The sequence below is a fragment of the Nicotiana attenuata genome, unplaced genomic scaffold, assembly GCF_001879085.1.
Source record: "Nicotiana attenuata strain UT unplaced genomic scaffold, NIATTr2, whole genome shotgun sequence".
Classification (NCBI taxonomy): Eukaryota; Viridiplantae; Streptophyta; class Magnoliopsida; order Solanales; family Solanaceae; genus Nicotiana; species Nicotiana attenuata.
In genome coordinates this window covers 166,618-178,327 of record NW_017671250.1, presented here as the reverse complement: position 1 = coordinate 178,327, position 11,710 = coordinate 166,618, and the positions used below count along the sequence as shown (strand labels likewise).

At 39.2% G+C, this 11,710-nt stretch overlaps 1 long non-coding RNA gene across 1 annotated transcript; it reads left to right on the top strand.

The window, feature by feature from the left end:
* Positions 1-2,661: 2,661 nt before the first annotated feature.
* LOC109207038 lies at positions 2,662-11,037 on the top strand. The gene is made up of 2 exons (XR_002064959.1): positions 2,662-3,077; positions 10,647-11,037. It is a non-coding gene; the product is annotated as an uncharacterized LOC109207038 (long non-coding RNA).
* Positions 11,038-11,710: the final 673 nt, after the last annotated feature.

Genomic DNA, 11,710 nt, shown 5'->3' with positions numbered 1-11,710 from the left:
AAATACCAAGGGAGAGAACCTCCCAAGGGGGGCTTCTTCTTCGACACAACTCTGAATACTCCAAAAAGAAAAAGATATACTCCATAAGTGGAGCCAGAAACAAGATCAATGTAAGATCCTGAACCTCTTCAAGGAGAGGCAGATCAAGTCACCTTGATGAATAAAATCCTGTTTATATTGTTCCATAATTGATTATTTCAATGTCTCAAGTTGGTCTTCTAATCCAGTAAGTGGAGCCAGAAACAAGATCAATGTAAGATCCTGAACCTCTTCAAGGAGAGGCAGGTCAAGTCACCTTGATGAATAAAATCCCGTTTATATTGTTCCATAATTGATTATTTCAATGTCTCAAGTTGGTCTTCTAATCCAGTGATTAATTATGATTAGCTATGATTTACCCTTTGAATTATTTCGATTGATTTGCTTGGAAAGTATTCGATAATTTTCAGTCAAACACCACCTAAGTCCCAGAAATTTTTAAGGTGGAAGCAAAGGTTGAAATCCCTGAGTACGACGGAGTAGTTGATCCAGAGAAACTAGATTCATGGCTAGACTAGTTGGAGACATATTTCACTCTTCAGAGGTTTAGTAATGCCCAAAAAGTCGCCTACACACCGTTAATAATGATAAGACATGCAAAAACTTGGTGAAAGGCTATTACTAAAACTAGACAAGTTGATGGCCTTACCTGGAGTCAATTTAAGTGCCTCGTACAAAAGAAATTTTATCCTATGGGTACTTAGAAGAGTGGTGGAACCAGTGGCATCGACTACGACAAAAGAAAGATCAAACAGTACAAGACTACATCTCTGAGTTTAGGCGACAAGTACTAAGCTTGGGAGTATCCTTGAATGACCCGTCAACCTACAGAAAGTATCTATCTAGTTTACATGAGCGGATTCGGGCTGAACTAAGTCTGTTTCCAGTTCATGATTTATCTAATGCAAGCACCACAACAATGGCTATTGAAAGAAAAAATAGAGCGTATGGCGAGAAGAAGTCACAAACGTAAAATTTCAAGCAGACCAAGAAATTCAGTCCTGAAAACCAAAAGAAGGGTGACTCTTCTTCCCTAACATCCGAATCTGAAAAATATTGTGGGCACTATAAAATTGCAGGTCATGACAAGAAAGAATGCTGGAAGTTGCATCCAAAATTGTTACCTAAGAAATGGAAGAAAGAGGAGAAAGGGAAGCATACAACAGCACTAACTGTTGTTGAAGATCTTGTTGAGCTCAGGAAAGTAAGTAATGCGTACATGAGTTTATCTTTGATGGCCATGCCGAAGGAGACAGGCTCGCGACCGCCCTCTACACCGAACATTAAAGAAGAACTATTCGCTGTGCGTATTCAAGTTAAACAAGATGTGATTGGAGCTATATTCGACCTTGGAAGCCAGAAAAATCTTATATCTGCAAGCTTAGTGCAGAAGCTAGGATTGGAAACAGTGCCTCATCCTCGTCCTTATAACTTGGGATGGATTCACAAAGGAGCAGAGACGAATATCCAGAAGCAATGCAAATGGCGATTCGCCATCACTGGCCAATTCATTGATGATGTGTTGTGCGAGATAGTTCCCCTTGATATTTGCCAAGTGATCTTCGGTAAGTGGGAAGGAGATGCAATGTATTATCGAATAGCTCGGAAGTATCACCTTCGAAAGGATGAAAAGACATATGTTGTCCATGGAGATATTCCCGAGCAAATAATGGAATTGGTAACAGCTGGTCAGGCTAAAAAGTTGCTACATGCAAGTCAGCGGTTCGTGCTAATATTGATCAGGTAAATAGAGTCTATACCCAAGGTTGAATCTGTTACTTTATCTTGCAAGGAAATAGAGGGCGATTTTCAGCATTTATTAGATGAATATGTTGATGTATTTGAAGAAATATGTGGATTACCACCAACGAGGGAAGTAGAACACGAGATTCAGCTCCTCTCTGACTCAACTTTACCAAACCTCAATATGTATCGTAACTCGGTACTGCAAAATGAGGAGATTAAGCGGCAAGTGCAGGAGATTATGCCATGGGTGTTGTGTTAATGCAGGAAGGGTGGCCACTTGCTTATCATTCTGAGTTATTTCAAGGAGCTCAGAAAAATTATCCCACTTATGACAAAGAGCTATTGGCCTTATATCAAGTCGTTAAGCATTGGCGGGTTTATCTTTTGGGCAAAGAAACTGTGGTTCATACCGATCATCGCCCTTTACAGTATTTACAAGTGTAGTCTCGTTTGCAGCAAGCTCGTTATATGAAGTGGATGACATACTTGGAGCAGTTTAATCTTGTTATCAGGTACAAGAAGGGAACTCATAATAAGTTGGTTGATATGCTATTTTCTCTGTCTTTACTTTATTATAATATTTAAAAAATACCAAAATTAGTTTTCATTTTTATATATAGTTCACTTTAATAGTATTTTCTTATTAACTAAGAATAATTAGTATATTTTGGTAGTATGAGAAAGAATTGAATTTGGGCCAATTGGGAGCTCATTTTCGGATTTTAGTGGCCCAGCAAGAGAAAGGCCCATTCTTCCAATCTCTTTTAGCCCAAACCCTTTTCTCACCCATCAAACCCTTCATCTACTTTCATCCAATGGTCCATGTCAACTTTTACACCCATATAAAAAATCAAATTAAAAACCTAATCTCCTAATTCTAAGGACCCTAGCGGTAGCCCACTCCCAAAAGATCTGATTTCCCTTATACATCTGATCTTCCTACAAAAAAAAAAAAAAAAAAAAAAAAAAAAAAAAAGAGAAGCAGCCGCTGCTCATCTTCTTCTCCTCAAGAATCAATCAAACTCATCCAAAGAACTCCATTAATCTCACCTTGAGAGTTAGCAGCACCCCCACAAAAATCCCACGTCTCAACCACCCTAGCTCCCTTGTCAAGCTTCAGCCGCGACCCCCCTCACTCTGAGAACAACCAGCCGCAACCTGCAAAGAAAGAAACAGACGAGAGAGAAAGTGAAAATGGCGAAGCTCCAGCTCCAATCACTGGAAAAGTAGCTACGGTTACTATTAGATGGACCAATATTACCTGCTTTCTCTCTGATAAATCCTCTAACACTGTGAGTCCATTGCCTTGTTACACAAAGCATGCAAACTTATGTGATAAATGTTACAGTAATCATTTGGTGACCTTATGAACAGTTTTTTTTTTATTTGGCTATTTTATCAACAAAAAAAACCGATGAACTTCTCTTTAGTCGACTTCATCAATTTGCTGATATATGTGAGGCATTTGTGCCTTTTTATTTGTATATGTTAGAAATAGATATTATTGCTAGTGAATTACAACAAAATATAATTCCTGTTAAGTTTCTGAAGAATTATCAGTTACCATATACCGAACTAGTAATTGTGTTATACGATTCAGTATATAACAAAAATATCATTATATCGTGATAGACATTGTATTCTAGGACAGGGCATGCACAGTTATTCGCACAATGCTTTAGGCACGCTTGTAATTTATTATCATGATTATGTACACGTTAACGTGACATAATTATGATCTTCCACAAATAAATCAAAGTACGCGTTCGCACAACTTTGGCAAAACAATCTTAATTAATAAAGTGTGATTAGTTGTGTACACGTACGCGTGACATAATTTTAGCGCCCCAAATAATACGAATTTACATACATATAATTCGTTTCAAAGATTAAATCCATAAACACCCTAATTAAAAAGTGGTAAAAGGTAGAAATGCACATAGTTTCTAATAATACGTAATTAAACAGTTAGCTACGCCAGGTATGATCAAAGCGATCGTGCTAAAACCTCGGAACCCAGGAATACCTAATACCTTCTCCCGGGTTAATAGAATTCCTTACCCGCTCTTCTGATTTTGCAAATTTTAAAACGGAGTCAAATATCCTCGATTTGAGATTTAAAATAAAACCGGTGACTTGGAACACCCTAAAATTATTCCAAGTGGCCACTCTGATTAAATAATTAATTACATTTTGGATAATGTCACTTTCATTGGAAAAACTCCATATTCCTCGGGAAAAAGGAGGTGTGACAAAGACGACATTGAATCTTCAACGTTATGTATATTGGCCGGGTATGCAGGAAGATGTAAGTCAATTTATATAGTGTCTCAAAGCCTGCTAACAGAAAGTTGGGTTTGTACACTCCACTACCAGTTCCTACTCGTCCTTGGGAAAGCATTTCTATGGTCTTTTTGGGAGGTCTTCCCAAGACTCGACGCGGTAACGATTACCTATATGTAATCGTTGACAGATTCTCTAAGACGGTGGTACTTATTCCATGCAAGAAGACTGTTACTGGAGTGGAGGCAACAAAGTTGTTCTTTGAAAATGTGTGGAAGATTTTTGGGTTGCCTAATTCAATCTTATCAGACCGTGATACTCGGTTCTTGAGCAAATTCTGGAGCACTGTATGGGAGTTGATGGATACTAAAGTTGAAACGGAGCACCGCTTTTCATCCACAAACGGATGGTCAGACAGAAGTGGCTAACCGGATGTTGGTTCATCTCTTGCGTGGCTACAACTTGCGCCACCCAAAAACTTGGGATGAGAGCATACCATTTTTATTGTTTGCCATCAACCACACAATTTATGGTTCAACCAAACAAGGCCCCAACAGAAATTATCCTTGGATTCTTACCACAAAGTCCATTTGATTTGGAGTTTACGGTTAAAGTAGCTTCACAAGATGGCAAAGCTGAGGCTGACATACTCAAGGCTCAACGATTCATTGATCATATCTGACGAGTGCATCAGGAAGTAGAATAACAACTGTTTAAGTCGCAACAAAAATATAAGGAGCGCCATGATAAGCATCGAATACAGGAGATTTCCAAGAAGGTGACTTGGTTTGGCTTCACCTAGGGAAAGCAAGGTTGAAAGGCGAAGGCAAAAAGCTCAAGCCTATCAGGTATGGTCCCTTTCGGATTTTAAGAAAAATTGGAGATAATGTTGTCCAACTAGAATTGCCTGCCTATATGCAAATGTATTCAGTTGTGAATGCTGATAACTTAAAGGTGTTTGAACCATCGTTGATTGATGATGAAACAACCGACATGCTTCCTACGATGGAAGATTTGGGTATCGTGTTGTGGAACGGGATAGTTCAGAAAATGAAATTGGGAAACTTGGTTGCTGATTGGAAAGAGGTTAATTGCAAAATAGCTTAGTATATTAGCACTTAAGTCCCTTGAGTTTTATTTGTTTAGAGTTTTATCCAAGTAGAGTAGCTTTTATCTTTGAAAAACACGTGTCCATTCTTATCCCTTTGTATCCGTTAGCATAGTACCACCTCTGTTCATTTCTCATTGGTCGTCTAGGTGGTCACAGCTGTAGGACCCTTGCCTTATTTAGCCCAACAGCATCCTTGTAAAGATCCATTGAAGAATGAAAAATCTTATTTAATCTTCTTACTAATTACTGCAATTTACCTTTTCTTGTTCTTTCTTAACTAANTCGTATACTTGACACCTTGTTGGGCCGTCTAGAGATCGAACAAAGATCGGAATCAATGGCTTCAGGGAGATCCGTTGCAGCTTTGGCCATGGGTGATTCAACAATAGAAAGAGGAGAAGCTTCGGTAACTGGAATGCACAGACCCTCTCTTTCACCAGTGACACCAAATTTTTCACAAACGAGAAGGAATTTGTCTCTAGCTGCCGCTCCCTTCAATCCTATGGTTTCTGCTACGGTACCCATTACACAATTTGGGCCTTCAACATTTTACAGTTCAGGACCTTCTTTGTACCCTCCAGCATCACTTTCACTCACTCAACCACCAAGAACTACCAGTTTTGCATCTATACCAATTTCTTTGGCTAACCCTGTTTTTAACACAAGTATTCCAATGAACACCACTCAAGTTAACTCCACCTCAACCCAAATACCTGTCACCACTACCTTCCTACCACCTCTAGCTTATCAGGCCGTTATGAATAGTTCATTGGTGCAACCCAATAGTCAACATAATTTACAGCCATTACCCAAATTTTCAGCCCTTTTAAAGGCCCAAAAGTTAAGCTAAGTTTTCCTAATTTTGACTGTGACAACCCGCGAGGTTGGATAAGACGATGTGAGAAGTACTTTGAACTGTATCAAATTGAGGCTACTGAAAAAATGAGTTATGTGGCTTTCCATGTCAAAGAAAAGATGGATACGTGGTTTGATGTGTATATGATGGAACATGGGGGGGTTGTAACATGGGAAACTTTTGTTTGGATGTTTGCCGAAGGTATGGTAACATTAGACCCTTGGACATTGTGGTTGAATTTAATAGGCTACAACAACGGACAGATGTTGAAAGCTATTTTAACAAGTTTGAAGACCTATGTTTTTACTTGTTATTAATTAATCCTACCTTTAATGAAGCTTATTTTGTGTATTGTTTTATTAGAGGATTAAAACCTGATTTGGAATCTATGGTAAGAGCGTCTAATCCTCAGACAATGATAGATGCTTTAGAAGTGGCCAAATTATATGAAAAGACCTTGGCAGCCATCTACAAAAATATTCAACCACCAAAGATTTCCATCACTCAGCCCAAAATAACTTTTCCCCCAAGCCCCAAAGCAATCATCGGCCCAAGCCCAAAAAACTTACTACTCATTGTAACCCGTAATCTAGCAACCTTACAAAATAACCCTTCCTTGGAAACATTACGTGAAAAGAAGTTGTGTTATAAGTGTCACGACAAATATTTTCCTGGGCATCAATGCAAGGTGAAAGCCCTTAATTCTATAGAGGATATTGAAGCGGAAACAATATTTGAGGAAGGGGAAAGTTTTGGAGTACCAGAGGAACAAAAATCTGAAGTAAATGATGAAGAGGCTGTGGTAAATGCAATGGAGGAATGCGAAGAAGAAGCAGCTTGGATTAACATGTTGGATGGCCCAGATAGAGGCCCAAACACCATTAAGATTCCAGGAATACTGCAAAATGAACCCATAATTGTGTTGGTGGACTCGGGGGCAACGCATAGTTTCTTGGACCCCCAACTGGCAGAAAAATTGAAACTAGTCATGCATCTAATGGTTAGGCCCATGAAGGTTAGGGTAGCCAATGGAGGGATTATGTGGAGTAAAATTTTTTGCCCCAACGTAATCTGGCAAATGCAAGGTGAAGTCTTCAAATTTGATTTGCGATTAATGAAGGTTGGAGGTTGTGATATGGTGTTAGGAATGGATTGGATCGACATGATAGCACCCATGGTTATAAATACTAAGCCTCATAGTGTGTCTTTCATGAAAGGTAGCCGAATGGTGACATTGGTTGGATATCCAGATTCACAATCCATGGCTAAAATGGATTCAAGGTTAGTTTATAGGCTGCTTAACAGAGCTGGCTGTAATTGGGTGGCTCAAACATGTTACTTGGAATCAGTAGAACCAAATGAAGAATTGGTTCCAGCTCTTGTGAAAGACATTTTGTCTAAGTTTACTGTTGTTTTTAATGAGCCTACTGCATTACCTCCGGCTCGATCGTGTGACTATGCCATTGAGTTAGTTCCTGGTGCAAAGCCTGTTAATCAGAGGCCCTACAGGTATTCACATGAGCTGAAAGACGTCATTGAGAGAATCATCCAAGAAATGTTGGAGGCAAAACAGTAACTACCAGTACTTCTCCTTTTTGTTCACCTGTGATTCTTGTCAAGAAGAAAGATTCAACATGGAGATTATGTGTTGATTATCGGAGGCTTAACGACATTACCATTAAAAACAAGTATCCCATTCCTGTAGTAGAGGATTTACTTGATGAGCTTAATGGCGCTCATTATTTTTCTAAGTTGGATCTACGTTCAGGTTACCATCAGATACGCATGAAAGCGGGTCATGAACACAAGACGGCATTCAAAACTCATCATGGGCTGTGGGAATTTACTGTGATGCCGTTTGGGCTTACAAATGCGCCGGCGACCTTTCAAGCACTCATGCACCAAATTTTTGGGCCTCACCTAAGGAAGTTCGTCTTGGTTTTCTTTGATGATATTTTGGTTTATAGTGCGTCGTTCAAGGAGCACTTGGACTATCTAAGAGAGGTTTTTGGACTGTTAGCTAAACATCATTTGTTTGCCAAACGGTCTAAATGCAGTTTTGACCAAACTCGAGTGGAATACTTGGGCCATGTCATCACAAAGGATGGGGTCAGAACTGACAGTGCAAAAATAGAGGCCATGGTGAATTGGCCTAAGCCCAATTGCATCAAAGGGCTGCAAAGTTTTTTTGGGATTAACGGGTTATTACCGCAAGTTCATTCAGAACTATGCAGTAATCAGTAAACCATTAACCATGTTACTAAAGAAAGGGGGTTTTGTGTGGAATGAGGGAGCAACACATGTGTTTGAGGCTTTGAAGTTAGCTATGACCCAAGCACCAGTATTAGCATTACCCGACTTTAAGTTACCATTTGTGGTCGAAGTAGATGCTAGTGGTCTGGGAGTAGGAGTTGTTCTGTCTCAAAACAACAAGCCAATTGCTTTCATGAGTCAGGCTTTGTGTCAAAAACACCTGGGGCTTTCAACATATGAGAAGGAATTAATTGCCCTTCTTTTAGCAGTTGAAAAATGGAGACATTACCTTCAACCCAGTCACTTTATCATCCGGACGGACCATTTTAGCTTAAAATTCCTCAAAGATCAACGCATCACTACATCATGACAACACAAAGGAGTGACAAAATTGATGGGCCTAAGCTATGAAATACTCTACAGGCAAGGGAAAGAGATTTTAGTAGCAGATGCGTTGTCTCGAAGGGAAGAGGAAACCAAATAGGTTAACCAAGAAGTAGAAGCTTTGTGTTTGGGCCTAAGTGTGATTCAACCCAAATGGGTACAAGAAGTGATAGAAAGCTATGAAGGTGATCAAGAGGCTCAAGAACTAATCACAAAGCTCAGCTTAGACTCCAAGGCAGTACAAGATGTGTCACTACAGTCAGGACTGCTAAGGTTCCAAGGAAAATTATGGGTGGGAAAACAGTTAGGCCTCGGGGAAAAATTGATTCATGATATGCATTAGACCTCATGGGAAGGGCACTCTGGAATTCATGCCACATATCAATGACTTAAGGCACTTTTTTACTGGCCAAAGATGATTAAAGATGTGAAAATAATGGTACAAGAATGTGAAGTCTGCCAAAGGAACAAAGATGAGAGTGTAGCCTACCCTGGATTGCTACACCCTTTACCTATTCCGGAAAGAGCTTGGGAAGGGATTACCTAAATCACAAGGAAAGGAAGTCGTTCTAGTGGTGATTGATAGGTTTACAAAATATGCGCATTTCATTGCATTAACTCATCCGTATAATGCTACTCAAATTGCTCAATTATTCCTTGATCATGTCTGCAAATTACATGAAGTACCGTCCTCAATTGTTTCTGACAGAGACCCAATTTTTGTGAGCCTATTTTGGCAAGAACTTTTCAAAAACCTGCAGGTTCAGTTGAAATTGAGCTCGGCATATCATCCCCAAACCGACGGTCAAACAGAAAGGTTGAATCAATGTTTGGAGTCTTACCTCCGATGCATGACTGGGCAAAGGCTTAAGGAATGGGGCAAATGGTTATCTCTGGCAGAATTTTGGTACAACACGAGTCATCAGTCCACAATCAATATGACTCCTTTCAAGGCTCTATACGGGTATGATCCACCCCAGCCAACCTTCGAGCTGATTGCATAATCCAAGGTTGAATCCGTGGATCAATTGCTGAAAGAAAGACAGATAATAAGCAAACAACTGAAGGAAAATTTGATTAAGGCTCAGGCACGAATGAAGCAATACGCTGATAGCAAAAAAAGTGAGCACACCTTTGAAGTAGGCGATTTAGTCTTCATCAAGTTATAGCCTTATCGCCAATCTTCAGTGGCTGTGAGAAAGAACCTAAAGTTGTCCTCCAAGTTTTTTGGTCCCTATCCGATTATCAAAAAGATTAGTTCTGTGGCGTATGAGCTCTAGTTATCCGTCGAGTCTCGAATCCACCCAGTTTTTCATGTTTGTCAACTGAAGAAGAAATTGGGTCCAAAAGATTTTTTCATAAAGGAACCACCTTTGAGCACGCCTGAATGTCAGTTAGTGGCAGAACCAATGGCTATACTTAACCGGAGAATGGTGAAGAGGAACAATCAAGCTGTTACGCAAATCTTGGTGCAATGGGCCAATCTGGCTCCAGAGGATGCAACTTGGGAGGATTATTCCTTTATCACTTCCCAATTCCCTGAATTTCAACCTTGAAGATCAAGGTTCTCGAAGGAAGGTGGGATGTTGTGGAACGGGATAGTTCAGAAAATGAAATTGGGAAACTTGGTTACTGATTGGAAAGAGGCTAATTGCAAAATAGCTTAGTATATTAGCACTTAAGTGCCTTGAGTTTTATTTGTTTAGAGTTTTATCCAAGTAGAGTAGCTTTTATCTTTGAAAGACACATGTCCATTCTTATCCCTTTGTATCCGTTAGCATAGGACCACCTCTGTTCATTTCTCATTGGTTGTCTAGGTGGTCACAGCTGTAGGACCCTTGCCTTAATTAGCCCAGCAGCATCTTTGTAAAGATCCATTGAAGAATGAAAAATCTTATTTAATCTTCTTACTTAATTCTGCAAATTTTCCTTTTCTGTTCTTTCTTAGCTAAATCTCTACATATCGGTAATTAGGAATTTGCTCTTCCAGAGGACACTATATTGGAAAAGAAAATCATCACTACCAGGCGTGGTATCCGAGAATTGTATCGCATCAGAGTAAAGGGTCAACACCCCAAGGCAGCTAAATCGTTCCCAAAAGAAACTGGACAAAAACAGTTTCCTGATCTTCGGTTATAAAGAACCAACATGAGCTGGTTCTTACGGAAGAAGTGAATAATGGTGGTAATGGATATGCGACATGTTAGAGGACGGTTATAGGAGATCTTACTATTATTTAAATCCCACTTTTGCCATTTTGTATCCCATCTGGAAAAAAACTCAAGAATACTTCTTACTAAGCAAAATAAAGATCTCAAGGAAGAAGCAATCTCAATAAGAATTAATTATCTTGGCTTTCTCTGCATCTTATTTTCTCTTTTAATGTTATTATCTACTTTTATATTCGAGATAGTGAATCAAATTGATTGCTTGTGGTCTTAAAATATAAATTTAATGATTTGGCCTTTAAATCTAGTTTAAGGTTAATGACTTTTCTAATCTCGTCTAGCAACTGCTTTTCTCTACCTTGCTGCTCCCTGTCCAGAGGGGCCTGCTCTTTTTCTCTCAACTTCAAATCCACTCTCCCGTCTTCTTCAAAAAGTGACAAGAAAAAAAAAGGCATAAAAGTCTTAAATTTTGTAAATGTTCGAACTAGTTAGGTTACACATGTGATAATTGAAATTTGATATAATTGTTGCTCATTGATCGAAACCAGCCACGCAGTGACTCAACTTATTTGAGTAAATTTTATGTATGGCCATCTAACTTTTAGCTTCATTACACAAAAGTCACTATTCTTTTTTTTGTCACACAAAAGTCATTTAACTTTGCTCCAGTTATCACAAAAATCATTTTGGCCGAATTTGACAAAGTTCCCACCTGAAAAGTGACGTGGCAACCTTAATTAGTGTTTTATATTGATTAAGCAAGTTAAATATGGTATTAACTCATGCCTTGCCCATAAAATACTTGACCCAGTTGCCCGAATGGAGCTCATTTTTCTCCATACTCTGCACCTGTCGTGATTTATCTATGCC